Source organism: Triticum urartu, chromosome 3A, assembly GCF_056163025.1.
Source record: "Triticum urartu cultivar PI428250 chromosome 3A, HENAU_Tu73, whole genome shotgun sequence".
Lineage (NCBI taxonomy): Eukaryota > Viridiplantae > Streptophyta > Magnoliopsida > Poales > Poaceae > Triticum > Triticum urartu.
Genome location: NC_141875.1, coordinates 166828646 through 166856369, shown reverse-complemented (window position 1 = coordinate 166856369; position 27724 = coordinate 166828646).

Genomic DNA, 27724 nt, shown 5'->3' with positions numbered 1-27724 from the left:
GCACAGGTAAAACTCAAATAAGAGATCTAACTAGAAGGTTCAACTTAAGAACTCCGGTTGTCTAAAAGAACCAAATCGAACGAAGCAACGAAAGACAAATGGCAAAAGAAACAAGCTTCATTTACTATTCTGGATCTAGGTCAAATTTTACAGAGGCAAAAACTTGTTTGAGTTGGTTAAACGGAAAGAGGGTTTCGAGATGAAACTCCAGGCGCTTGAATCGCCTGATTCCGATAAACGAGCAAAAAGTTATACCAGAACAAAAATCGGATCAGGAATCGCGATCAGAAAAATCGCGGATTTAATCCAAGAAAAAGAAAAACGACGAAAAGATTAACGAGCAAACGTTTGTTATCTGGATCTAAACGAAGAACATGTTCGTTAAAATGAATGAACGAGCGAACGCTCGCTAAATAACTCAACGGAGAAAAAAAAACCAATCTATCTAAAAAAACGAATCTTAAACAACCGGAAAAAAACCGATGAAAACCAATGGTTTTCTAAAAAAACCGGCGGCGAGCTCCGGCGGCGGCGCAGCGGCGGCTAGGCGCGGCTAGGGTTTTGGGGTGGGGCGCGGTTATGGGCTGGCGGCGGCGGCTTTCCAAGTACCAAACGCAAATGCTCCTTATGCTCCTCTTCATTCTTCGTGTAAACCAGAATATCATCAATGAACACTACGACGAACTTATCCAAAAACTCCATAAATAGTTTGTTCATCATGTTCATAAAATATGCATGTGCGTTAGTCAGACCAAATGACATAACGGTATACTCGTACAGCCCATACCTGGTGGTAAAAGCCGTCTTAGGTATATCCTATTCTCGAATCTTCAACTGATGGTATCCTAATCGCAGATCGATCTTGGAAAATACCTTAGCTCCTTGCAATCGATCAAACAAATCATTGATCATCGGTAGTGGGTACTTGTTCTTGATGGTTACTTCATTCAATCCTCGATAATCAACAACCATCCTTAACGATCCATCCTTCTTCTCCACTAGAAATACTGGCGATCCCCAAGGCGAAGAACTTGGGCGGATATATCCTTTATGCAGTAACTCCTTAATCTGCTTCTTAATCTCTCCCAAATCCTTTGCAGGCATCCTATATGGTCTCTTAGATATTGGCCCTGTGCCTGGCAAAAGCTCAATCAAAAACTCAATATCTCTATCCGGTGGCATGCCTGGCATCTCTTCTGGAAATACATCAGGGAAATCCTTCACTACCGGTACTTCCTCCTGCACAACTCCTGTTAACGAATTTATTTGAGTCCTCTTCGGCACATGCCGGGATACATACTTGATCCTTCTTCCTTCTGGGGTGGTAAGCAAAATTGACTTACTGGCGCAATCGATGTTCCCTCCATACATCGATAGCCAATCCATACCCAGAATTACATCCAAACCTTGTGATTCCAAAATGATCAAATCCGAGGGAAACACATGCCTACCTATATTCAATGGCACTTGAAAACATCCTTGGCTCGCCATATACTCCGCTCCTGGTGAGCTTACTAACATGGGTGTTCTAAGAACCTTAGTGGGCAGTTTATACTTATCCACAAATCCCCTTGATATGTATGAATGCGATGCACCAGTATCGAAAAGAACGAGTGCAGTAAATTACTTAACCAAAAACTTACCGATTACTGCATCCGGCTGCTCTTCAACCTCCTCCACGTTAACGTGGTTCACCTGTCCCCTATTGAAAGGGTTCGGCTTCTTCCCAGAGCTTCCATTGCCATTTCCATTCTGGGATTCATGACATTCATTGGCATAATGTCCGGTCTTCTGGCACTTAAAGCAAGTGACTTGGCTCAGGTCTCTCTTGGCTGGGATTGATGGGTTGGTACGGTTCTGGCCGTTGCTTTCTCCATTCCCATTACCATTCTTGGTGTCATTATGATTGTGCGAGCTACCTCCTCCATGGGTATGCTGAAAATGTCCTCCCGGTCTAGGGGTAAAATGTAGCTTCTGCTGAGCTCCTGAATTGTACTTTCCTTGTCCATACTTCCTCTTGCGATTCTCAATCTGCTGCTGCTTCCCTTCAATCATGAGAGCACGATCTACCAACTCCTGGTAGTTGTTGAAGGTTGCTACCATCAACTGTCAGCTCAACTCATCATTCAATCCTTCCAGAAACTTCTCCTGCTTAGCTGCATCCGTAGCAACGTCATCTGGGGCATAACGTGCTAGCTTACTAAAGTCCTCCACATACCGGCCAACTGTCTGTCCTCCTTGGCGCAAGTTGCGAAACTCTCGCTTCTTCATGGCCATAGCTCCTGCTGAAACATGGGCAGTACGGAAAGCCTGCTGGAACTGGTCCCATGTGACAGTGTCGATAGAGAAAGTGGTGGTGAAATTCTCCCACCATGATGTTGCGGGTCCTTCAAGCTGATGTGCGGCAAACTTCACCTTTTCCGCATCTGTGCATCCTGCCGTGGTCAACTCCCTTGCTGTCTTGTGGAGCCAATCATCTGCTACTATCGGCTCGGTGCTACTGGAAAACACCGGCGGATTTAGCGTAAGAAAACGGGCTAAGTGATCAATAGGTGGTGGTGGTGGTGGTGGGTTGTTGTTGTTGTTCCCCTGATTCTGATTCTGGACTGGCAACTGCATCAACGTGTTCTGCTGCTGGATCAACTAGGTGAGCTCCGGTGGGAAGGTATATCCGGGGTCACGTCTCGGAGGCATCTGAGGGTTTAGAAAAGATGAGAATTAAGAATAGAGAGGGGTCTGGAGAGAAAACACTACCCTTATGCACATGAGGCAAAAGCAAACAATTCACTTTATTCAATCAAACAAGGGCATACAATCGATCTAACTATCGCAAAAGTGCTCGGACTACTATATTTACATGGTGGACTAATACTACTGATGGGGTGGTCTACTAGAAATATTCTCCGGTTGCAGACTCCATGATATCTGCTCCAGCTTCATCAACATAGTCATCATTGCTATCATCTGGATCCGAGTCGGTGTCATCGATGATGATGTAGTCTTCCAGGCGAATCTCCTTGGGTTCTTCGTCTTCTTCTACTGGTGTAGGGCCTCCCATAAATATTCCGATCTTCTTGATCAGATCGTCATTCTTCTCCACTAATACTTCGATTTCCTCTTCATAATCTTCACATGTAGCCTTGAGTTCTTCCTCCAGTTCCTTGATTCTTGTCCTCTCCTTCTTTAGATCTATCATGTCGGCGCACATCTGGTTCTCCTAACGTCGAATGTGCTAGTTTAAATCCTGGATAAAAGCTGCAATTGATCTATCCTTCCTGGTGCTGATCATCTCCCAGTGCTCGTCTCGGCGCCCACAAATATGGTAGATAGTATCCTTGAGATCATTAAGGTAAACTTGTCCAATGTGTCCCATGGCGATGTGAGCTGCCATGCTCTTTCCTAGACTCAAGGTTGGTGCATCAAAGGAAAACTCTATGGGCTTAGTGATTGGCATGAACGTCCTTCCTGGAACATGAATTTGAATCATCCAGCGCTCCTCTTCAGGTAAAGTGGCGTTGTAGGTTCCGGTGAAGCTTGGTACTCCTATGTTCAGATATCTAGTGACTTCCTTCAAGTGACGTCCAAAGGGTGTATCTTCATCCGGTTGCGTGAACTTGTTCCTCGCATCCGCCATCCTAAAAGAGTAGAAAAGATGAGGAGTCAGAATGAGAAGAGTTAGTAGTGATCAAGGGCTTTAGCTTAGTGGTCGTGTCCTACAGTCAACGTGTGCTCTGATACCATCTTGTAGCGACCAGACCTCAAACGGTCCAATCTCTATGCTCCGGTGTCATCCATGGATCAGTAATGCTGACACCACATAGTACTTGAAAGATTTATAACAGAGTAGCAATCACACACTTATTACATCGAGTGTCTCAAAAGAGAACTTATTACAATAAATATGGCATAAGGCCATCTAATAACGATAACAGCGGAAGGCTTGGAAGATAAGTGAGTCAATCAACTCCAACGGCATCACCGAGTATAGAACTACGACCTAAAATCACCTTACTCATCGTCTGAAAAGTCTGCAACATGAACGTTGCAGCCCGAAACGGGTCAGCACATGGAATATGCTGGCAATGTAACACATAGAGGGCAATGAAAGAATAAGACTATACTACATGCATATTTGGCTGGTGGAAAGCTCTATGGTTACAGTTTTGCGTAAAGCCAATTTTTCCCTACTGCAAAGGAATAAATTTTATTTAACTATCATGGTGGTTGTTAAACATTAAGAGTGTAGACACCCTCTCAATCCCAATTAAGCATCATCATTAAAAACCCAACAAATTAATTAGATTAACATGATGAGATTCACACGATAATCCAAGTACAAGATACTCAAGTTGTCCATAACCGGGGACACGGCTAACCATGATTAGTTTATACACTCTGCAGAGGTTTGCACACTTTTCCCCACAAGACTCAATCTCCTCCGTTGGGATTCTCACACTACATGGTGTTTGAGAAACGGATGACCGAGACATAATCTTTCAGAAGCACTAGCACCTTACGATCGGGTAGACCGTTACACCTACTTTCCCCTACATCTGCTAGTCTACCACTGTAAGAGTTCACACAACTTAGTGAACTATGCTAGAGCCCATAGTAGCTTGTCGCTGCACACGGAAGTTTCTAGTATGAATAATCTCATGATCCCTTTGAGCCTCGGTGGCGGTCCAAAAGAAAAACAGGCAATCGCTGGAATACCCAGGTGCCTCAATCCACCCAGATGTGTGTTTAAGTTGCCACCTTAGATAAACCATTAATATAGCAAACTCACATCTGTCATGGATTTCACTCACCCAATCCACGTCTACTAGCATAGCATGGCATAAGCAAACGTAGAAGTAACTCCCAAAGGTTTGATAATAAAACAGGTGATAGGTACTACCTCATCTAGCTCCCAAACCCAAAATTTAATTAGATCCTAATCATTCAGTGTGTGAGGATTGATCTAATGCAATAAAAACTGGGTAGTAGGAGGTATGATCAAAGTGTTACTTGCTTTGCTGATGATCCGCAAAACCTAGCGATTCGAAGTAGCAAGTGGCGCACTCCGGGTCTCTATCGCAAACAAACAAGCATACAATAAGTACTCAACTAATGCACAGGTAAAACTCAAATAAGAGATCTAACCAGAAGGTTCAACTTAAAAACTCCGGTTGGCAAAAAGAACCAAATCGAACGAAGCAATGAAAGACAAACGGCAAAAGAAACAAGCTTCGTTTACTATTCTGGATCTAGGTCAAATTTTACAGAGGCAAAAACTTGTTTGAGTTGGTTAAACGGAAAGAGGGTTTCGAGACAAAACTCCATGCGCTTGAATCGCCTGATTCCGATAAACGAGCGAATAGTTATACTAGAACGAAAATCGGATCAGGAGTCGCGATCAGAAAAATCGCCGATTTAATCCGAGAGAAAGAAAAACGACGAACAGATTAACGAAAAAACGTTCGTTATCTGGATCTAAACGAAGAACGCGTTCGTTAAAACGAACGAACGCTCGCTAAATAACTAAACCGAGAAAAAAACCGATCTATCTAAACAACGAATCTAAAAAAACGAAAAAAACCGGTGAAAGCCAACGGTTTTCTAAGAAAACCGGCGGCGGGACAACCTCCTCGGCGGCGAGCTCCGGCGGTGGCGCGGCGGCGGCGGCTAGGCGCGGCTAGGGGTTTGGGATGGGGCGCGGTTATGGGCTAGGGGCGGCCCGGGGCGGCGCTATATAAAGCCCCGACCAGAAGGAGTCCTGGCTGGACACGGCCCAAAGTCGGTTCGGACTCTTTTTTTTAAATAATTACGCTCAGAAAAAAAACAAAAGGAATACTATACGGACTCCAAAAATCCCGAAATAAATTTTCCCTGGCTTTTAAAATCAAGCCGCACAGGATGAACATTTATTTCGGGCCTAAATGCAATTTTGAAAAACGCGCATTTTTCCTAAATTCAAATAAAATAGCAAATAAAACCAAAATAAAATCTTATTTGATTTTTTTATTAAATCCTCAATATTTCTTTATTTTGGGAAAGTCATTTTATTCCCTCTATCATATTTTTATAATAGAAATAATTGAAGGAAAAAATAAATCAAATCAAATGATCCTATTTTCAAAATTTGAGAAAACTCAAATATGAAAATAACGAAATCCCCAACTCTCTCCGAGGGTCCTTGAGTTGCATAGAATTTCTAGGATCGACCAAAATGCAAATAAATATGATATGCAATGATGATCTATTGTATAACATTCCAAATTGAAAATTTGGGATGTTACAAAGCAAAACACATATTATGTGGTGAATAAAAATATAGCTCCAAATAAAGTTACCGATGAACGAAGACGAAAGAGGGGATGCCTTCCGTGGCATCCCCAAGATTAGGCTCTTGGTTGTACTTGAATATTACCTTGGGGTGCCTTGGGCATCCCCAAGCTTAGGCTCTTGCCACTCCTTATTCCATAGTCCATCGAATCTTTACCCAAAACTTGAAAACTTCACAACACGAAACTTAACAGAAAACTCGTAAGCTCCGTTAGTATAAGAAAATAAATCACCACTTAGGTACTGTTGTGAACTCATTCTAAATTCATATTGATGTAATATATACTGCATTCGAACTTATCTATGGTTCATACCCTCCGATACTACTCATAGATTCATCAAAATAAGCAAACAACACATAGAAAACAGAATCTGTCAAAAACAGAACAGTCTGTAGTAATCTGGCTCAAACATATACTTCTGGAACCCCAAAAATTCTAAAATAAATTTCTAGACGTGAGGAATTTATCTATTAATCATCTGCGAAAAGAATTAACTAAATATCGCTCTCTAGTAAAAAATGGAAGCTAATCTCATGAGCGCTAAAGTTTCTATTTTTTTACAGCAAGATCGCAAAGATTTTCCCCAAGTCTTCCCAAAGGTTGTACGTGGCAAAAACACTAATTAAAAGCATAAAACCACATCTAAACAGAGGCTAGATTAATTATTTATTATTAAACAGGAGCAAAAATCAAAGCACAAAAAAGAAGTTGGGTTGCCTCCCAACAAGCGCTATCGTTTAACGCCCCTAGCTAGGCATGATGATTTCAATGATGCTTGCATAAAAGATAAGAATTGAAACATAACGGGAGCACCATGAAGAATATGACTAGCACATTTAAGTCTAACCCACTTTCTATGCATAGGGATTTTGTGAGCAAACAACTTATGGGAACAAGAATCAACTTGCATAGGAAGGTAAAACAAGCATAACTTCAACACTTTAAGCACATAGAGAGGAAACTTGATATTATTGCAACTCCTTCAAGCATATATTCCTCCCTCATGATAATTTTCGGTAGCATCATGAATGAATTCAACAATATAACCATCACATAAAGCATTGATTTCATGATCTACAAGCATAGAAAATTTACTATTCTCCTCATAAGCAAATTTATTGTCATGGATAATAGTGGGAGCACACTCAACAAAATAACTATCATGTGAGGCATAATCCAATTGAAAATTAAAATCAAGATGACAAGTTTCATGGTTATCATTATTCTTCATAGCATACATGTCATCACAATAATCATCATAGATAGCAACTTTGTTCTGATAATCAATTGGAAACTCTTCCGAAATAATGGATTCATCACCAAGTAAAGTCATGACCTCTCCAAATCCACTTTCATAATTATCACAATAAGATTCAACACCCTCCAAAATAGTGGGATCATTACTTCCTAAAGTTGACACTCTTCCAAACCCACTTTCATCAATATAATCATCATAAATAGGAGGCATGCTATCATCATAATAAATTTGCTCATCAAAACTTGGGAGACAAAAGATATCATCTTCATCAAACATAGCTTCCCCAAGCTTTTGGCTTTGCATATCATTAGCATCATGGGTATTCAAAGAATTCATACTAACAACATTGCAATCATGCTCATCTTCCAAAGATTTAGTGCCAATTTTTTAATACATTCTTCTTCTAACACTTTGGCACAATTATCGGAATCCTTATTTTAACAAAAGACATTAAAAAGATGAAGCATATGAATCAACCTTGATTCCATTTTTTGTAGTTTTCTTTTATAGACTAAACTAGTGATAAAACAAGAAACTAAAAGATTCGATTGCAAGATCTAAAGATATACCTTCAAGCACTCACCTCGTTGGCAACGGCGCCAGAAAAGAGCTTGATGTCTACTACACAACCTTCTTCTTGTAGATGTTGTTGGGCCTCCAAGTGCAGAGGTTTGTGAGACAGTAGCAAATTTCTCTCAAGTGGATGACCTAAGGTTTATCAATCCGTGGGAGGCGTAGGATGAAGATGGTCTCTCTCAAACAACCCTGCAACCAAATAACAAAGAGTCTCTTGTGTCCCCAACACACCCAATACAATGGTAAATTGTATAGGTTCACTAGTTCGGCGAAGAGATGGTGATCCAAGTGCAATATGGATGATAGATATAGGTTTTTTTATTCTGAAAATATAAAAACAGCAAGGTAGCAAGTGATAAAAATGAGTGTAAACGGTATTGCAATGCGTTGAAACAAGGCCTAGGGTTCATACTTTCCTAGTTCAAGTTCTCTCAACAATAATAACATAATTGGATCATATAACTATCCCTCAACATGCAACAAAGAGTCACTCCAAAGTCACTAATAGCGGAGAACAAACGAAGAGATTATGGTAGGGTACGAAACCACCTCAAAGTTATCCTTTCTGATCGATCTATTCAAGAGTCCGTAGTAAAGTAAAATGAAGCTATTCTTTCCGTTCAATCTATCATAGAGTTCATACTAAAATAACACCTTAAGACACAAATCAACCAAAACCCTGATGTCACCTAGATAATCCAATGTCACCTCAATTATCTGTGGGTACGATTATACGATATGCATCACACAATCTCAGATTCATCTATTCAACCAACACAAAGTACTTCAAAGAGTGCCCCAAAGTTTCTACCGATGAGTCAAGACGAAAACGTGTGCCAACCCCTATGCATAAGTTCACAAGGTCACGGAACTCGCAAGTTGATCACCAAAACATACATCAAGTGGATCACGTGATATCCCATTGTCACTACAGATAAGCACATGCCAGACATACATCAAGTGTTCTCAAATCCTTAAAGACTCAATCCGATAAGATGATTTCAAAGGGAAAACTCAATCCATTACAAGAGAGTAGAGGGGGAGAAACATCATAAGATCCAACTATAATAGCAAAGCTCGCGATACATCAAGATCATGCCACCTCAAGAACACGAGAGAGAGAGAGATCAAACACATAGCTACTGGTACATACCCTCAGCCCCGAGGGTGGACTACTCCCTCCTCGTCATGGAGAGCGCCGGGATGATGAAGATGGCCACCGGAGAGGGATTCCCCCCCCCTCTCGCACGGTGCCGGAACGTGTCTAGATTGGTTTTCGGTGGCTACAGAGGCTTCTAGCGGCGAAACTCCTGATCTATTGTTCTCTTCATTGTTTTTAGGGTATATGGACATATATAGGCGAAAGAAGTCGGTCAGGGGAGCCACGAGGGGCCCACGTGGGTGGGGGCGCGCCCAGGGGGTAGGGCGCGCCTCCCTGCCTCGTGGCTTCCTCGAAGCTTCCCTATAGTGACTCGACCCGAATGGATCAAGTCTCTGTGCTTAAGTGTCATCCCTGGATCGGTATGTTCACACACACAGTACTCGAGGATTTATAACAGAGGTAAATCACATGTATAAGTAACTTAAAATACTATTACCTCAATCCAAAATAGCGGAAGTAACAAGGTAGTGGATTCCCATCAACACCAACGGCAAAGTTGAGTGTAGAAATCGTAACCCTAACGTATCACTTACTCGTCGTAAGATATCCTGCAACATGAGACGTTGCAGCCACAAAGGGTCAGTACATTGAATGTACTGTCAAATTCACACCATAGAGAATGATGAATAAAGGCTATCACTACATGCATATTTGGCTGGTGGAAAAGCTCTATGGTTATAGGGTTTTGCGTAAAGCCTATTTTTCCCTACTGCAAAGGAATAAATTTTATTTAACGATCATGATGGTTGTTGAACATTGAGAATGGTTGACAGCATTCTCAATCCCAATTAAGTAACATCATTAAACCCAACAAAATTAATTTAAAGTAACATGATGAGATTCACATGATAATCCAAGTATTAGATACTCAAGATGTCCATAACCGGTGACACGGCTAATCATGATTAGTTTATACACTTTGTAGAGGTTTGCACACTTTTCCCCACAAGACTCGATCGCCTCCGTTTGGTTTCTCGCACTGCATGGTGTTTGAGAAGACGGATGACCGAGACATAGTCTTTTAGAAGCGCTAGCACCTTATGATCAGGTAGACCGTTACACCTACTTTTCCCTACATCTGCTAGTCTACCACTGTAAGAGTTCGCACAACTTAGTGAACTATGCTAGAGCCCATAGTAGCTTGTGGCTGCACACGGAAGTTTCTAGTATGAATAATCTCATGATCCCTTTGAGCCTGGGTGGCGGTCCATAAAAAAACAGGCAATCCTGGAATACCCAGGTGCCTAGACAGGCAATCGCTGGAATAGCCAGGTGCCTCAATCCACCCAGATGTGTGTTAAAGTTGCCACCTTAAGTAAACCATTAATTAACAATCTCACATCTATCATGAAATCCTCTCAAACCCAATCCACGTCTACGAGCATAACATAGCAGTATAAGCATAACGTAATAGTAACTCCCAAGGTATGAATGCAGGGCAATAGGTTCCAACCTCATCAACTACTTCCCAGTACCCACATGTTATCAATCTTACTCATGAAATGTTTGAGGGTGAAACTAATGCATAAAAACTGGGTATGAAAGGAATATGAACAAAGTGTGAACTTGCCTACAATGTTGATGAAGATGATTCGCACTCAAAACTCTTGATAGCTCTACTCATCACACTCCGGTCAATCTATCGTAAGCAAGCAACAGTAACCATACATAAGCAATCACTCAACCGATCAGAAAGAATGAAGAAGACGATTCGGAAAACATCAAAGCAAGCAAATAACTCTTGCAACATAAAACAATTTCTAACAGTACCAAATTTAGGTGAATTTGGCCTTATCAAAAAGTTTAGGTCAAGAGCTTCGATTGGCAAAAAGAATCAACTCAAACGGAGCTACGAAACTCAAGTTATGATCAAACGAAGTGTCGGTGTCAAAACCGGCGGATCTCGGGTAGGGGGTCCCGAACTGTGCGTCTAGGCCGGATGGTAACAGGAGGCAGGGGACACGAAGTTTTACCCAGGTTTGGGCCCTCTCGATGGAGGTAAAACCCTACGTCTTGCTTGATTAATATTGATGATATGGGTATTACAAGAGTTGATCTACCACGAGATCAGAGAGGCTAAACCCTAGAAGCTAGCCTATGGTATGATTGTTGATGTGGTTCTTGTCCTACGGACTAAAACCCTCCGGTTTATATAGACACCGGAGAGGGTTAGGGTTACATAAAGTCGGTTACAATGGTAGGAGATCTGATCATCCGTATCGCCAAGCTTGCCTTCCACGCCAAGGAAAGTCCCTTCCGGACACAGGACGGAGTCTTCAATCTTGTATCTTCATAGTCCAGGAGTCCGGCTGAAGGTATAGTTCGGCTATCTGAACACCCCCTAATCCAGGACTCCCTGAGTAGCCCCCGAACCAGGCTTCAATGGCGATGAGTCCGGCACGCAGATTGTCTTCGGCATTGCAAGGCGGGTTCTCCTCCAAATTCCATGTACCTGTTTGAATAAAGTCCGGTTTCTTGTAGATGTTGCGCTTCTTGCTGGCTTCTACGCCCAATAATGGTCGTTTTCCATGTGTCAAACGAATATGAAAAGTCTGAGTGTTTTTACGTTCACACCCCTAGCCGCGTAAATGAGCTGTCCTATTTAAGGGGACGAGGATTTAGATCCAATCCACACCTTCTCCCCTCCACGAGTGTTCATCAGAGCGCATCCGACAGAGGTCCATTCCACCATGGCCAGCCGCCGCAACTCCTCCGCTCGCCCTTCCAGCCCTAAGCCTGGATATTGGGAGAGATGTTCTACTCCGCATAGCGAGCTAGTGACGCTCCAGATCAAGAGATTTCTCCCCCCGACCTATACGGTCCTGGTCCGAGCCGATCTTGCCGTCTACAACGGTGGAGAGCAAGCAGAGAATGCCCCTAATCCATCCAAAGGAGAGCGGGTGTGCCTTGTCCCTTACTTAATAAGGGGGCTCGGATTTCCCATCCACCCGTTTCTCCGGGGGCTGCTGGAGTTCTACGGCCTCCAGCTACATCATCTCACACCTGCTTCAGTATTGCATATCGCGGGCTTTGTAGCCCTCTGCGAGCTTTTCTTGGGTATTGAAGCTCATTTCGGACTGTGGAAGGAGCTATTTTGCCCCGTGCCCCGTTCCAAGAAAGGGTCAATGTATCAAGTGGGCGGAGCCGAAATATGGCGCATCGTCGGGACCGGATATCTGCCCGGAACCCCAAAGAAGGCGTCTGAAGATTGGCCCTCAGAATGGTTCTATATAGAAGATGTCCCGCTGCCGGATCCTGTCCGGATCGGCCTCCCAGAGTTCGATAGTGCTCCTTTAAAGAAGCGCCAAAGCTGGCGTCCACGGAGCCCTCAAAGGGAAAGTGACAGGGACATCGTTTATCTCATGGGCCGAATAAGATTGTTGGCCCATTCCGGACTAACCATGATCGGGGTTATGGCCGAATGCATCATGCGGGGGGTGCAGCCACTTCAGTACAGAAGCCACCCCATGTGGGATTTCAATGGGGAGGACGACGCCACCCGCTACGGCCGTAAAGGGCCAGATTCAGTTGCCGCTCTATTAAAGATCTTGTCCACTTTGTACAAGGGAGAAGAGGAGGAATTTCTCCGCGTCAACCCTCAGGGTGGATTCTCTATGCACAATCCCCCAAGCTGGGTAAGTGGTCGCATTTACTTGCTCATCCGTTTAGTGTTCCCATTGTGAAATACTTAGTCTGATGACTTCAACGCAGGAACTGCACCGGGCCGTTAAGGACATAAGCAGCCCGCCTCCACAACTCGAGGACCCAGGATGGTCTCTCGACCCGGCCTCTCAAGAGGATTCGTACATATCTGTGGAGCTGATTGATGGAGTTTTCCATCAATTGAGCGAGGACAACGCCTTGGTGGCCATTACGGCCGATTACCCAGGGCTAATCCGAACACCCCAGGTACCTGAGACCGAAGTCCCTGTACCCCGGATAGGGGTCCGTCCACGCGTGTTCAATTTCCTGATTGCAACTGAACTTTGCAGGGGAGGTTTTTGAGGCGGAAGGCCGAACCTGTGGCGACAAACCAACCAGGGGCCGCAGGGCCCCATGGGCAGAAAAGAGGTGCAGTCCGGACCGAGGCATCAGCGCAAAGGTATGGCGTCCCCCTTTATCCCAGTTGTTATACCTTCAAGGCACATTTGACACTCGTGCCCTTTTTAGGACAAAGAGACCTCGCCAGACTATACCCGGAGAGGCTGCTAATCGCGCCTCCACCAGCCAGGCTCCAAAGCTTGGTCCCGGGGCGGAAGCGAACGCAAGGTGTGTGCCAGACATTCCTCTGATGGAGGATGCGGACGGGTTATCTGCCACCAACTCTGAGGTGGAAATTGCCATGAACCACAGGCGTCGCTGGACAATTCTTCGCGGCGCTTGCTTCTCCCAAGAGGCATTAGATGCCTTCAATTCGGGAGATGCGCACCTCCGTGCCGCTCAAAATGGTCTAGCCAGAGCCACGGAGCAATATGTAAAAGACATACGGGTAAGAAAATTTTGGTAAATATATATGTAGCAGTAGCCCCCGAGTCTGAAAACAGTTAGAATAACTAGTTTAAGGATCATTTGAAATGCAGGTTCTTACAGAAAAGAATTCCCTACTGTCCCAGGAGCTGGAAGAGTGCAAAGCCCAACTGGAGGCCGCACTAGTCGCGGCAGGGGAGCCTAAGGAGGCCCCCTCTGGTAATATACATTTCAAAAGATAAGTACTTTGTGAAGCACGACTTTGGTGCGAATCTGACAAATAAAATTGCAGATGGCGCCGGATTGAATCCGGAAAAGCAACACCTCCTATGCCAGCTAAAGGCTGGTGAGAGGGTGCTATTAAAGGTGATGGGGGAGAAGAACGTTCTCCAAGATGCCAACACCCAGCTGGGCGTCAAGCTGAAAGATGTTCGTGCCCACCTATCAGACTCAGTGAAGGAGAATCAGCGGCTTCGGCGCGGCATATTTAGTAAGTGCTTGAACGAACCTTTTGAAAGAAAGTTCGGCGGGGAAGTTGACTGACAGAGCAATGTCTGTAGGTGTGTTAACAGGTCGTCCGGCGGAGGAGATGCCCGGTTCTACGGGTGACCTTCTTCCCGAGCTCTCGCGACTGCTCGATCGAGTTCGGCAGGCGATGCGAGGCATCACCCAGGCCCTGTGGCCATTCGTCTCCATGCCCGAAGGTATTGGAGAGCTTGCGGAGAAGCTAAAGGGAGCACGGCGGCGCTTCCAATTGTGGAAGATATCAGCCTGCCGTCAAGGCGCTAGGGAGGCATGGGCCATGGTGAAGACGCGGTACTCAAAGGCTGACCCCAACCACATGGCCGAGGTCGGTCCTATAGGGCTCGATGGGAAGGAGATCCCTGTAAGCTTAGTGTACGGCCAAGTAGAGTTGGCCGCAAAGTACTCCCAGCAGGACTGTAAATTAGACAGCCTGTTAGATGGTATTGAAGAGGAATACAATCAGTCAAAATGACTATGTAATTGAATTGACATTTATAATGCCTTCTAGCCGGATTGTAGATCATTTGTCATGGCCGACCTTTTTGCTTCAACCTCGGGGCCTGACGGTCCGGAGTGTGTCCGAATTCCCATGCGGTTATATAGGAACCGGGGAATGCGTGGAAACCAGGCGTAGGGGTCATTAGTGCGTGAACAGACAAGTGCCCGACTAGTTATGTTATATTACATGGTTAGTAAGAAACATCTTGCAGGGAGAATAGTTCCGTTAGGGGTTCCTTTCCCTGGGGGGCATGCCCTAAAGTGCATGTCCATGCTGCGAAAAGAAACGCAGGAAAAACGCATGGGGGCACATAGATAAGGAAAAAGATCATCTTTAGTTCACCGACCGAATATTCTCTTAAGAACGCTAGCTTTCGGCTTCACCCAGTCTGAGGTACACGTCCGGCTGATCCGGCAGTAACAATCGCAGAGGTGCTCCCTTTACCACCTAGCCGAATAATTGGGAACGTAGGGGTAAGCACAAGAGCCAGGCAACCCAGCTTGGCCAAAACTTAAGTCATATCGATGCATATAATGGTGAATAAAAGGTACATGCGGAAGTTTGACACATGTGTTAGGCATGAAGCCCGTATAAATAAGCTTCTGTTTAAAGAAGCCCCCAGGTTTACTGAGCGCGGATAGTGCGTCAATTTGTGAGCCTTTAAAGGTTATAAGAGAGAGAAAAAGGGAGAAGGAGAGAAATGTAAGACGGATAGTATATAAAAAATGGACAGAGTAAGGAGACGAACACAGGATCCGGCGCTAGGCAGAGAATCTTCGGAGACGAGCTGCATTCCATGGGTTCGGCTCGAGTCAGTTATCCGATGCGTTTCGCAGGCGGTACACTCCACCAGTCAGGACTTGGTCAATTATGAAGGGACCTTCCCACTTGGGCTTGAGTTTGTCCTTTTTCTTGTCCGGCAGGCGTAGAACTAATTCGCCAACGTTGTAATTTTTGGCCCATACTTCTCTGCTTTGGTATCTTCGAGCCTGCTGTTGATAAAATGCGGAGCGGGCTTTTGCCACGTCACGCTCCTCCTCTAATGCGTCCAAACTGTCCTGCCGATCGAGCTCGGCTTCTCTTTCTTCGTACATGCGCACTCGAGGTGAGTCATGAATTATGTCGCAAGGCAAAACTACCTCAGCGCCGTACACCATGAAGAATGGTGTATATCCGGTGATGCGATTCGGTGTGGTCCGTAGCCCCCAGAGTACGGAGTCGAGCTCCTCTACCCAGTGTGTGTTAGATTCCATGAGGGACCGTACTAATCTGGGTTTGATGCCGCTCATGATAAGACCATTTGCACGTTCGACCTGGCCGTTAGTTTGTGGGTGATAGACGGAAGCATAATCGAGCTTTATGCCCATGTTTTGGCACTAGAGTTTTACCTCGTCGGCCGTAAAGTTCGTGCCATTATCAGTGATGGTGCTGTGGGGGACGCCGTAACGGTGTACAACCCTGGATATGAAGTCTATCACAGGTCCGGATTCGGCCGTCTTAACAGGCTTGGCTTCTATCCATTTGGTGAACTTATCCACCATGACCAGTAAGTATTTGTGCTTGTGGGTTCCGCCTTTAAGGGGTCCAACCATGTCAAGCCCCCAGACCGCAGAGGGCCAAGTGATGGGGATAGTTTGGAGGGCGGTGGGTGGCATATGGCTTTGGTTTGCAAAGAGCTGGCAACCGGTGCATCGTTGGACTAAGTCCTGAGCGTCTGCCCAGGCCGTTGGCCAATAAAAGCCTGTACGGAAGGCCTTGCTTACTAGGGACCGGGCTGCAGCGTGATGACTGCCGAATCCGGCATGGATTTCAGCTAGGAGATTCCGCCCCTCCTCTTCGGAGATGCACCTTTGAAGGACTCCGGTAGTGCTTTTCTTATAAAGCTCTCCCTCGTGGACTCTGTAGGCTTTGGATCGCCGCACTATGCAGCGTGCCTCATTTTGGTCCTCGGGGAGTTCCTGCCTAGTAAGGTAGGCGAGGAATGGTTCTGTCCACGGGGCGATGATGGCTATTATTACATGGCCTGAAGGTGTTATTTCAATGGCAGAGCCTCCGATTGTGTCAGAATGTTCGGTGTCGGGCAGTGCGGTTGGGTCTGGGCTGTTATTGTTCGGCTCCCCTTCCCATGCCACGGATGGCTTGAAAAGCCTTTCCAAGAAGATGTTGGGGGGACTATATCGCGTTTTGCGCCGATGCGTGCCAGGACATCTAGTGCCTGATTATTTTCCCGGGCTATATGGTGAAATTCAAGCCCCTCGAACCGAGCTGACATTTTTAGGACGGCGTTGCGGTAAGCTGCCATTTTCGGATCCTTGGCATCGAAGTCTCCATTTATCTGGGAGATTGCGAGGTTCGAGTCCCCGCGCACCTCTAGGCGTTGGATGCCCATGGATACTGCCATCCGGAGACCATGTAGAAGGGCCTCATATTCGGCTGCATTGTTGGAGTCCGTGTACAAAATCTATAGTACGTATTAAACCGTGTCTCCTGTGGGGGACGTCAAGACGACGCCAGCCCCCAGTCCAGCCAACATTTTGGAGCCGTCGAAATGCATGATCCAATTTGAATATGTGTTGTACTCTCTAGGGAGTTCGGCCTCCATCCATTCTGCGACGAAGTCGGCCAAAACTTGTGACATGATGGCTATTCGTGGCTTATAAGTTATGTCGAACGGGAGGAGCTCGATGGCCCATTTCATAATCCGGCCCGTTGCGTCACGGTTGTTTATAATGTCGTTAAGTGGTACTTCCGAGGCTACTGTTATTGAACACTCTTGAAAGTAGTGTCGTAGCTTCCAGGATGCCATGAATACTGCGTACGCAATCTTTTGATAATGCGGGTACCGTGATTTGCAGGGAGTGAGGACAGTGGACACATAATAGACCGGCCTTTGAAGGGGGGATTTGTGTCCGTCCGCTTCTCGTTCGACGACGAGCACTGCGCTTACAACCTGATGTGTTGCTGCGATGTACAATAGCATTGGTTCGCCGGTGTTTGGCCGTCCAGGACTGGGTTTGTTGCCAGTATGGATTTTATTTCGTCGAGTCCGGCCGTGGCTGCGTCCGTCCATTTGAAGTGTTCGGTGCGTCGAAGGAGGCGGTAAAGGGGAAGGGCCTTTTCTCCCAACCGGGAGATAAAGCGGCTTAGGGCCGCCACACATCCGGTTAACTTTTGTATTTGTTTGAGGTCCTTTGGGATATCCAGTTGCCACAGAGCTCGGATCTTGGCTAGATTTTCTTCAATTCCTCTACTGGATACAATGAAGCCCAAGAGCTTTCCGGCTGGGACGCCGAAAACGCATTTTTTTGGGTTGAGCTTGATGTCGTATGTTCGGAGATTATCAAATGTGAGCCTCAAGTCGTCTACTAGAGATTCAACATGTCTTGTTTTGACGACCACATCATCTACGTATGCCTCCACTATTTTACCGATCTGGCTTGCCAAACATGTCTGAATCATGCGTTGATATGTTGCGCCGGCGTTTTTGAGCCCGAAGGGCATTGTGTTGAAGCAGAATGGCCCGTATGGTGTGATAAATGCCGTTGCGGCTTGGTCTGGTTCTGCCATCTTGATTTGATGGTAGCCAGAATATGCATCTAGGAAACACAATGAATCGTGTCCTGCGGTAGCATCGATAATTTGATCGATGCGGGGGAGGGGGAAGGGATCCTTTGGGCAAGCCTTGTTAAGGTCTTTAAAATCAACACACAGGCGCCAGGATTTGTCCTTCTTTGGTACCATCACCAGGTTTGCTAGCCAGTCCGGATGTTTTATATCTCTGATGAATCCGGCGTCTAATAGCTTTGCTAGCTCCTCTCCCATAGCCTGTCTCTTAGGTTCGGAAAAACGCCGGAGAGCCTGTTTGACAGGTTTGAATCCTGTTTGGATATTTAAGCTGTGCTCGACCAGCCTGCGTGGGATTCCTGCATGTCTGAAGGGTGCCAGGCGAAAATGTCCCAGTTCTCTCGTAGGAACTCTCGCAATGCGGCGTCGACATCAGGGTTTAACTGTGCCCTGATGGAAGCTGTTTTATTGGGGTCCGTTGGATGGACTTGGATTTTGACTATTTCGTCCGCTGGTTTAATGGAGGTGGATTTGGATCTTTTGTCGAGTACCACATCGTCCCTATTCACCGTAGAGCGCAGCGCCGTCAGCTCCTCAGCCGCTAGGGCTTCGGATAGTGCCTCGAGGGCCAGTGCGGCTGTCTTGTTTTCGGCGCGGAGTGCTATGTCCGGATCACTAGCGAGAGTGATGATCCCGTTAGGCCCGGGCATCTTGAGCTTCATGTACCCGTAATGGGGTATTTCTTGGAAGATTGTGAATGCTTCCCGCCCTAGCAAAGCGTGATAACCGCTGCTGAACGAGGCCACATGGAACGTGGCCTCTTCGGACCTGTAATTGTCCGGCGTGCCGAACACCACATCTAGTGTGATTTTTCCTGTACAGCGCGCTTCCCAACTGGGGATTATTCCTCTAAAGGTTGTGCTGCTTCGCATGATGCGGTTCCAGTCTATATCCATTTTTTGAAGAGTTTCCTCATAGATGAGGTTCAATCCGCTGCCGCCGTCCATGAGTACCTTGGTAAGACGAAAGCCGTCCACTATTGGACTGAGGACCAATGCAGCTGGTGCTCGGGCTGTTTGGAATTTAGGTTCATCACTGGCGTTAAAGGTAATGGCCATGTCACTCCATGGGTTTATTGTTGCTACTTGGTAGACTTCGGCAAGGCTGCGGAGTGTCCTTTTTCGCATATTATTTGATGTGAAGGTCTCGAATACTGTTAATACCGTATTGGTGTCTCTGGGGTGGCTTTCTGTGGCCTCCGGAATTACGAGGTTTTTGCCAATTTTGGCCACCTGCCGGAGTATCCAACATGCTCTAAGGCTGTGAGTTGGTGTGGCGTCCTCTGTACTATGAATTTTACAGGGTCCATTAAGCCATCCTTCCAGTACGGTTCCATGCCCTGTAGAGGGTTTTTGCCTTTTGGTGTTTGACCCGGGTGTCTAGCGATGATGCACCCTTTTATTTCGGACTGGGCTTGCCTTAAGGGCCGGATTGTCCCAAAATTTTGTTTCGGTTTTCCAGGCGCTTTCCATCGCACAGTACTTTCGTACTATGGACGCTAAGTCAGCGAAGCGTGTAATATCATGGCGACTTATGGCGTTGAGTATTCCCTTGTCCGTGCAATCATTGCAGAAGAATGAAATTGCGTCTTCCTCGCGGCAACCCTTTATCCTGTTCATAACCAGGAGGAATCTGGCCCAGTAATGGTGTACTTTTTCTTTGGGCTCTTGCCTGATTTGGGATAGATCACTAATGTTCGGGTGGGTGGGTGGAATTAAATCCGAAGCCTTACCCCTTCTGAGGCTCAGAGGCCGAGGAATTTCCGAACTCGAAAATTTGAATTCCTGGATGTCGTCCAATGAATCCAGTCCGTCGCCTGATTCTAGGTTCAGGTCTTGAGTGATATCCTCACCTCCGCGGACATCCGGCTTGGAGGGATCGGGAATCCGGACGTAGCGAGTCCTTAAGATAGATGAAGGGTCGCCGCACTGTCCCTCTACCACGGCAACGTGATGGGTGGCTTGGGGAGAGTTAATCTCTCTCAGGTCAGTTTTAGGCCCAATCTGGTCGTAATCTGTAGCGACTCCCAGGGCGCGAAGCGATCCAAGAGCTCGTTTATGGAGGAAAGCTCTATTGGATCTAACTGCTCGGCAAGTTCCGAGTTGACATGAAGATTGTTTTCGATGGTTCGAGAGGTCATCGTCGGCGCAGAAGCCGAACAGGTGGTCATAAGAAAACCACCTAGCCGGAGGGTTTGGCCGACAGCCAAAGGTCCCTTAGCAACGGTGCCGTCTTTAAAGACGGGGCGAGGCATCCTTCCTGATGGAGACGACACAGAGGAACTCTCAATGAAAGCACCAATGTCGGTGTCAAAACCGGTGGATCTCGGGTAGGGGGTCCCGAACTGTGCGTCTAGGCCGGATGGTAACAGGAGGCAGGGGACACGAAGTTTTACCCAGGTTTGGGCCCTCTCGATGGAGGTAAAACCCTACGTCCTGCTTGATTAATATTGATGATATGGGTATTACAAGAGTTGATCTACCACGAGATCAGAGAGGCTAAACCCTAGAAGCTAGCCTATGGTATGATTGTTGATGTGGTTCTTGTCCTACGGACTAAAACCCTCCGGTTTATATAGACACCGAAGAGGGTTAGGGTTACAAAAAGTCGGTTACAATGGTAGGAGATCTGATCATCCGTATCGCCAAGCTTGCCTTCCACGCCAAGGAAAGTCCCTTCTGGACATGGGACGGAGTCTTCAATCTTGTATCTTCATAGTCCAGGAGTCCGGCTGAAGGTATAGTTCGGCTATCCGAACACCCCCTAATCTAGGACTCCCTCACGAAGTTTGAATTCAAATCTGATCTAATTCAAATTTTAAAACTTTCAGAAACATGTTTAAGTTGTTTATCTGGATAGAGGAGGTCATAACGAAGAAGTGGGCGTTGGTTTCGTTGGATTTGGACAAACGAGTGAAAATTTATGAAGGTTTGAAAATCAGGGGCTAAACGGTAAAGAAACTAATTATGGATAGGTCCCTGATTAAAATAAAATGAAAAAAACTCTACCGAGCGAACGCCCGCTACAGAACGCTAACGAACGAACTCGTTCACTACCGAACCTTAACTAATGAACGTCCATTAATTAATTCTAACTAAAAATAAAAACCGATCTAAACCTAACTAACCGAAAAGAAAAGCGAACTAAAACAATAAACCAGACTGGGCGGTTTGTACCGGTTTGTCTCGACGGCGGCGAGCGACGGTGGTTAACTCCGTCGAGACGGCGCGGCTCCGGCGAGGGCAGCGCACTCTGGCGCAGCGGCGGCAGCGGCGCAGGAGAGCAAGCGGCGACGCGGGGCGATGCAGCAAGGGGCGGCGGGGCGGAGTGTAGCGCGGGCAGTAGCAGCGGGCGGTGGCGCGGTGGCGATGCGCTACTGCGGCGGCGGCGGATCCGACGGGATGCGGCGGCGGCGCGACGCGTCGAGGAGGAGAGAAAGAGCCGGGGCGGCGCTTCGGTATTTATGGAGGGGCGACCTCGGAAGGCGTGGGAGAGGGGCAAGGGAGAGGAGGCGAGGAGGAGTCCGCGGCGGGGACGGCTCGGACGCCGAGGCGGCGGCGGCGTCGTGCAGGCATCGGTCTCCTGCACGAGGTCGAGGACGGCACGGCTGGGCTGGGCTTAGCCTGGCCTGGTTGGGTGCTGGTCCGGCCCAGTCGGCGAAGAAGTTATATATATATATATATAGATATATAGATTTTTTTTCAGATAAATAAAACAGATAAAAATAAATAGAAATAAAAACATTATATAGGCATATAATATACCAAAATTTGCAGAAAAAGATTTTCTACAACATGGACATTTTTATAATGCCAAATAAAATCCACACAAAATCAAATAATTCAAACAGTGCTCATGCTCTAATAAAATCCAATAAAAATCATTTTAAAAATACCACAATGATTTCAAATAAATTTTTCTCCAATTTTCTATTGTAGGGAATCATGTTACCCTATTTTCCATGTATTTTGTTTTTGGAGAAAAATAATTTGAATAAAACTCAAATAACTCAAATTGAAAAAATAATTATTTCAAATGGATTTTAAATTTGAGTTTGTTTGAAACTCCCAACTCATATTTCATAATTTGCAGAAGTCATTTTATCTTCTCTCATGAAAATCATTGAGTTGCTTGAAGTTTCTGAATTAAAAATATTTCCAAATGAAATTCAAATCTTTTCAAAACCCTTTTCGTTTATTTAAATGGAAGAAGTCATGTCATCTTCTCTCGAGGGTTTTGTATTTGAAAAGAATTTGAATTCACGGAGATCAAAATGCAAAAGGTGAAAGTTTGGGAAAGTCCTTTTATTCCCTCTCATTTAACTTCCAAATTTTTTCGAATTTCACTCAATCAATCACACAACAATCAAACAAACAATCAATCTATCTATTTATTATAACATTCCAAAATTTAGAATTTTGGGATGTTACAAACCTACCACCCTTAAAATGAATCTCGTCCTCGAGATTCAGAGAGGCTAGCAAGAAAAAGGTTAGGGTTTGGGGGTCTCCTCAAAATCCATCAATCATCACTGGGGTCTGGGGTGCTACCACCCTTAGAAACATTGTTACGGTCCCATCAATACTCATATACTCCATCCTTATTCTTGATAGGGCCGGTCTTCTCAGATCATAAGGATAATTCCTTCTTTGGCTCTTCCGGCAGCGGCATAACCTTTTCCTCAATTCTTCTATACTTTCATCCTGGTAAGGTTATTCTGAGACTGGGTCTTCTTAGTTGACGGGTCTGGCGCCAATACTATTCAACTATCGATATCTCATGGTGGTCAACAATTTATGGTTTCTCCTGCAGGAAATGGGTCTGGGTTGATCCTCACCGTATAACCTACGGTTGGCAAAAAGCTGCCGTGTACAAGGGAAAAATTCTTATACCATTCTAAGGTTTAACAAGGTTTAATATCGTCGTCTCTCTACTATAGGCAAGTCACTCAGATTTACCATCCCATATAGCAAGGCGAACAATAAGAGTAAGTCGGTATGGTGATCAATCCATCCCGCACCCAAATCATTACCCTGTATACGGTTTAGCGAATCTCGCATTCTAACACTCGGTCATTCTCACAAGCATTGCGGAATTTCTCTTGTCCAGGAACTGCGTTAGGAATAATCCATTGATTCTGCAAGCCAAACAAACATCTATCATTCCTTCACAACTCTCAGGTTTTGCGTTACTCCTATAAAATCGTCTGCCGATAAACGTCGTATCTTCCTCCAGGGTTTTTCCTTCAGCAAGAATGTGCTTGCTTCTTGGCAGATCCTGGGGCCTGTGGGTTATGGCCCATCTCATCACTTGTAGTCCTTGAACTTATCATCGGGCAACTGATCATTGCTCCAACTTCCAACTTCCTAGTATTCTTAAATCCATCCAATTGTACTGTCTTCCTTCCTTCTATTGGCACCAAACTAGGACATGATTACTCAGACTCATCAAGGAGTTTCCATTGATCCATATTTCCGACATCATACCTCCTTTATATCCAATAGTAATTTATCTCTTCATCCTCGTGGGATATCCCTCATACCGAGATAAAAACTTATACTTATGAAGTCCATATTCCACTTCGTGGAACATCATTATCCTTTCCAGGGTCAAGCGTCCTTACAGGGGAATATTGGCCATCTTTGCATGGCACTTCTTCAACTGGGAAACATGAAACACATCATGAACTCCTGACATTCCTTCGGGTGACTCCAACTTGTTGGCCACTTCTCCCACATGCTCCAAAACTCGGTATGGTCCTACAAATCTTAGGGCTAACTGTCCCTTAACTCCAAATCGTTTAACTCCTCACAGAGGGGTCACACGAAGACATGCTCTATCTCCAATTTCATAGACTACCTCCTTGCATTTTTAGTCTGCATAACTCTTCTGCCTGGACTAAGCTACCTTCAGTCTATCTCGAATCAACTTAACATTCTCTTCTGACTCCTTGATCACATTTGGTCCAAATAACTGACGGTCTCCAACTTCATCCCACATACTCTTGGGGTATCACACATATCGAGACAAAACTCGTATTTATTTTGTCTGAAATCCACTAACTGGAGTATCCTTATCTTTTCCAGGGGTCAAGGGTTCTTACAGGGTACTACCACCCTTAAAATGCACAAATCTTCCATAGACTATATTTCTCATATCCTAAAAAATGGTCAAAATTCTTCTTCATAGGGTAACAACTCATAAAATCCATATCAGTACCAACGATGCTACTTTATTCATTCTCAAATGATTACAATCTCTCGCTTCTCCATTACATGTCTCAACTCAACACCACAATATAAAAGGAAATGTTCTCACTTCTACTACTCCATTTCTTTTGTTGCAAACTCAACTATCTAGCACAAGTTTCCTTCTCCTTAGGGCATTCTCTGGCAAAGTGCCCTGGTCCATTACAACTAAAACATATTACTTCTGACAAGTATCGAGGTTTCCTTTTTGGGCAACTGTTGAGGTAGTGCCCTGACTCCTTGCACCTGTAACAGGTGATATGACTCAGGTCCCTCCTGGTCTCCAATCGGTTTCTCTTCCTGGACTTTTCCATTCCTTCTATTTCCTGTGGGTCATATTCTACTTCCTTTGTCGGGAATTCTACTAGATCCCCATTCAAACAATTTTGGGAGATGTGTCCTTCTTCTCCACATGAATAGAAAGACTTAGTGTAGGGTTTTCTCGGGTCTTCTTTAGGTGTGTCCTCCATCCCTTCCTTCATCACAGCTTCTTCTAAAATTTCCATGAGGGCTCCTTTCATTACTTCTTTCTTCTGTTGGATGGTTCGTTGTACCATGGGGTAAATGTGACACTGAGCAGGATAGTGGGTAGTCCCTTCACACAAGAAACAAGTAATCTGCCTAGTTGGGCATTCTTCAACGGGTGACTTCCTTCACAATTTGGGCATTCATCCTTGTGTTCTTTATGGGTGTGTCCTATTTCTCCACAAATCTTGCATGCACAAGGTTTCTTCATATCCTTTCCATAAGGCTTCAACTCCTGGGACATAAACCGAGACTTTGGCAGAGTCAACTTAAATTCTTTCCAAGTGGTTACTCCTTGCCATCCGTTGATGGTTTGGTACATCCTCCACCAAGTAGCAACACCTCTTTCAAAGCACTGAAGAGCATGCTGGGTCATATCATTTCCAACTATAGGGTTATTCTCCATGTGATCCTCCATGTTCTGAATCCATTGGTCCGTCCCAAATTGACTCATCGGTCCAGAAAATATAAGCTCATCTTCATTCATCCTCTATTGGGTCCATGGGTTTGGGGTAAGATAAGAGAGAGGGAGAGGGATACACACAATGCAAACAACAGTTTTAAAAAAGACATATTTTATTGGGGCTGTCGGAAAACATCAAACAAATGACAGCTCACAAACATCACATCTAGCATAGGCATATAACAGGGGTTTGGTCTTCTAAAGGTCAATAAATCTTCAACGTCTCCAAACTCTTCAAGCCTTGTTCATGCCTCCAATGGCTTCTTCTGATCATGCTTGTCTTCTCAAGTTCTTTTTCCATATCATCTCTGTTGACGTGAAATCTCTCGTGACATCCTTTAATATTCCGGAGTTGCATTTCAAACTTCTAGGTTTCAACATCCTTGGCATGAACCATGGTCTAGTTTCTGACAAATCTCTGTTTTCTCGAGGTTTTGCTCTTCCAGCTTGGCTACTCTCATCTTCAGGGTCCTGAGTTCCTCATGAAATACTTCCTTGTCAAAATACTGCTTCTTGTAGGTCCATCTTAACTTCTTGATGTAACACTCCAGATCCTGGTAATACACTAGCTAAGGCTAAAACTTCACCTCTTGCTGATAGATGCTCCATCAACCTTCTACCATCCAATCCTTCCATGCATATGCATGTTTAACTCAGCTCGGTGACAAATAGCATAAGCGGGCGATGACATCATGGATAACCGTGTTTCTGCCCTTGTCATTGCCATGAGCTATCTTCCATAGTTGATATCTCCTGTCTTAGGGTTTTCTTGACAAAACCTTTGGGTTCTAATGCTCCATTTTCCGGTCTTTCTCCGATACACCTTGATCTCGGGTATTGACAGCTTCCTTAGTCTGCCAAGTTCCATAAGGGTAGCCTTCCTAGGTCATACTAAATCTGGAAATTCTACAGAGCCTTCAAATTCTCCTAGTCTTCGGAGTCTTCAACCATTGTAGTTTCCATTATTATAATACACGGTAAAATCCTCTTCATTCCGAAGTGGTCTTAGTTGTCTGATATCTTGTACTTCTTGAAGTGGTCTCATCCGTCGAATCTTCGTGTGGTCAAAATGGAAAAGTGTAGCGACCAGACCTCAAACGGTCCAATGTCTATGCTCCGGTGTCATCCCTGGATCAGTAATGCTGACACCACACAGTACTTGAAGGATTTATAACAGAGTAGCAATCACACACTTATTACATCGAGTGTCTCAAAAGAGAACTTATTACAATATATATGGCTTAAGGCCATCTAATAACGATAACAGCGGAAGGCTTGGAAGAGAAGTGAGTCCATCAACTCCAACGACATCACTGAGTATAGAACCACGACCTAAAAACTCCTTAAACGTCGTCTGAAAAGTCTGCAACATTAACGTTGCAGCCCGAAACAGGTCAGCACATGGAATATGCTGGCAAAGTAACACATAGAGAGTAATGGAATGAAACAGCTATTCTATATGCATATTTGGCTGGTGGAAAGCTCTATGGTTACCGTTTTGCGTAAAGCCAATTTTTCCCTACTGCAAAGGAATAAATTTTATTTAACTATCTTGGTAGTTGTTAAACATTGAGAATGGTTGACAGCATTCTCAATCCCAATTAAGCATTCATCATTAAACAAACCCAGCAAAATTAATTTTAGAGTAACATGTTGAGATTCACATGATAATCCAGGTACTAGATGCTCAAGATGTCCATAACCGGGGACACGACTAATCATGATTAGTTTATACACTCTGCAGAGGTTTGCGCACTTTTCCCCACAATACTCGATCGCCTCCGTTTGGTTTCTCGCACTACATGGTGTTTGAGAAGACGGGTGACCGAGACATAGTCTTTCAGAAGCGCTAGCACCTTACGATCGGGTAGACCGTTACACCTACTTTCCCCTACATCTGCTAGTCTACCACTGTAAGAGTTTGCACAACTTAATCAACTATGCTAGAGCCCATAATAGCTTGTGGCTGCACACAGTAGTTTCTAGCATGAATAATCTCATGATCCCTTTGAGCCTGGGTGGCGGTCCATAAAGAAAACAGGCAATCCTGG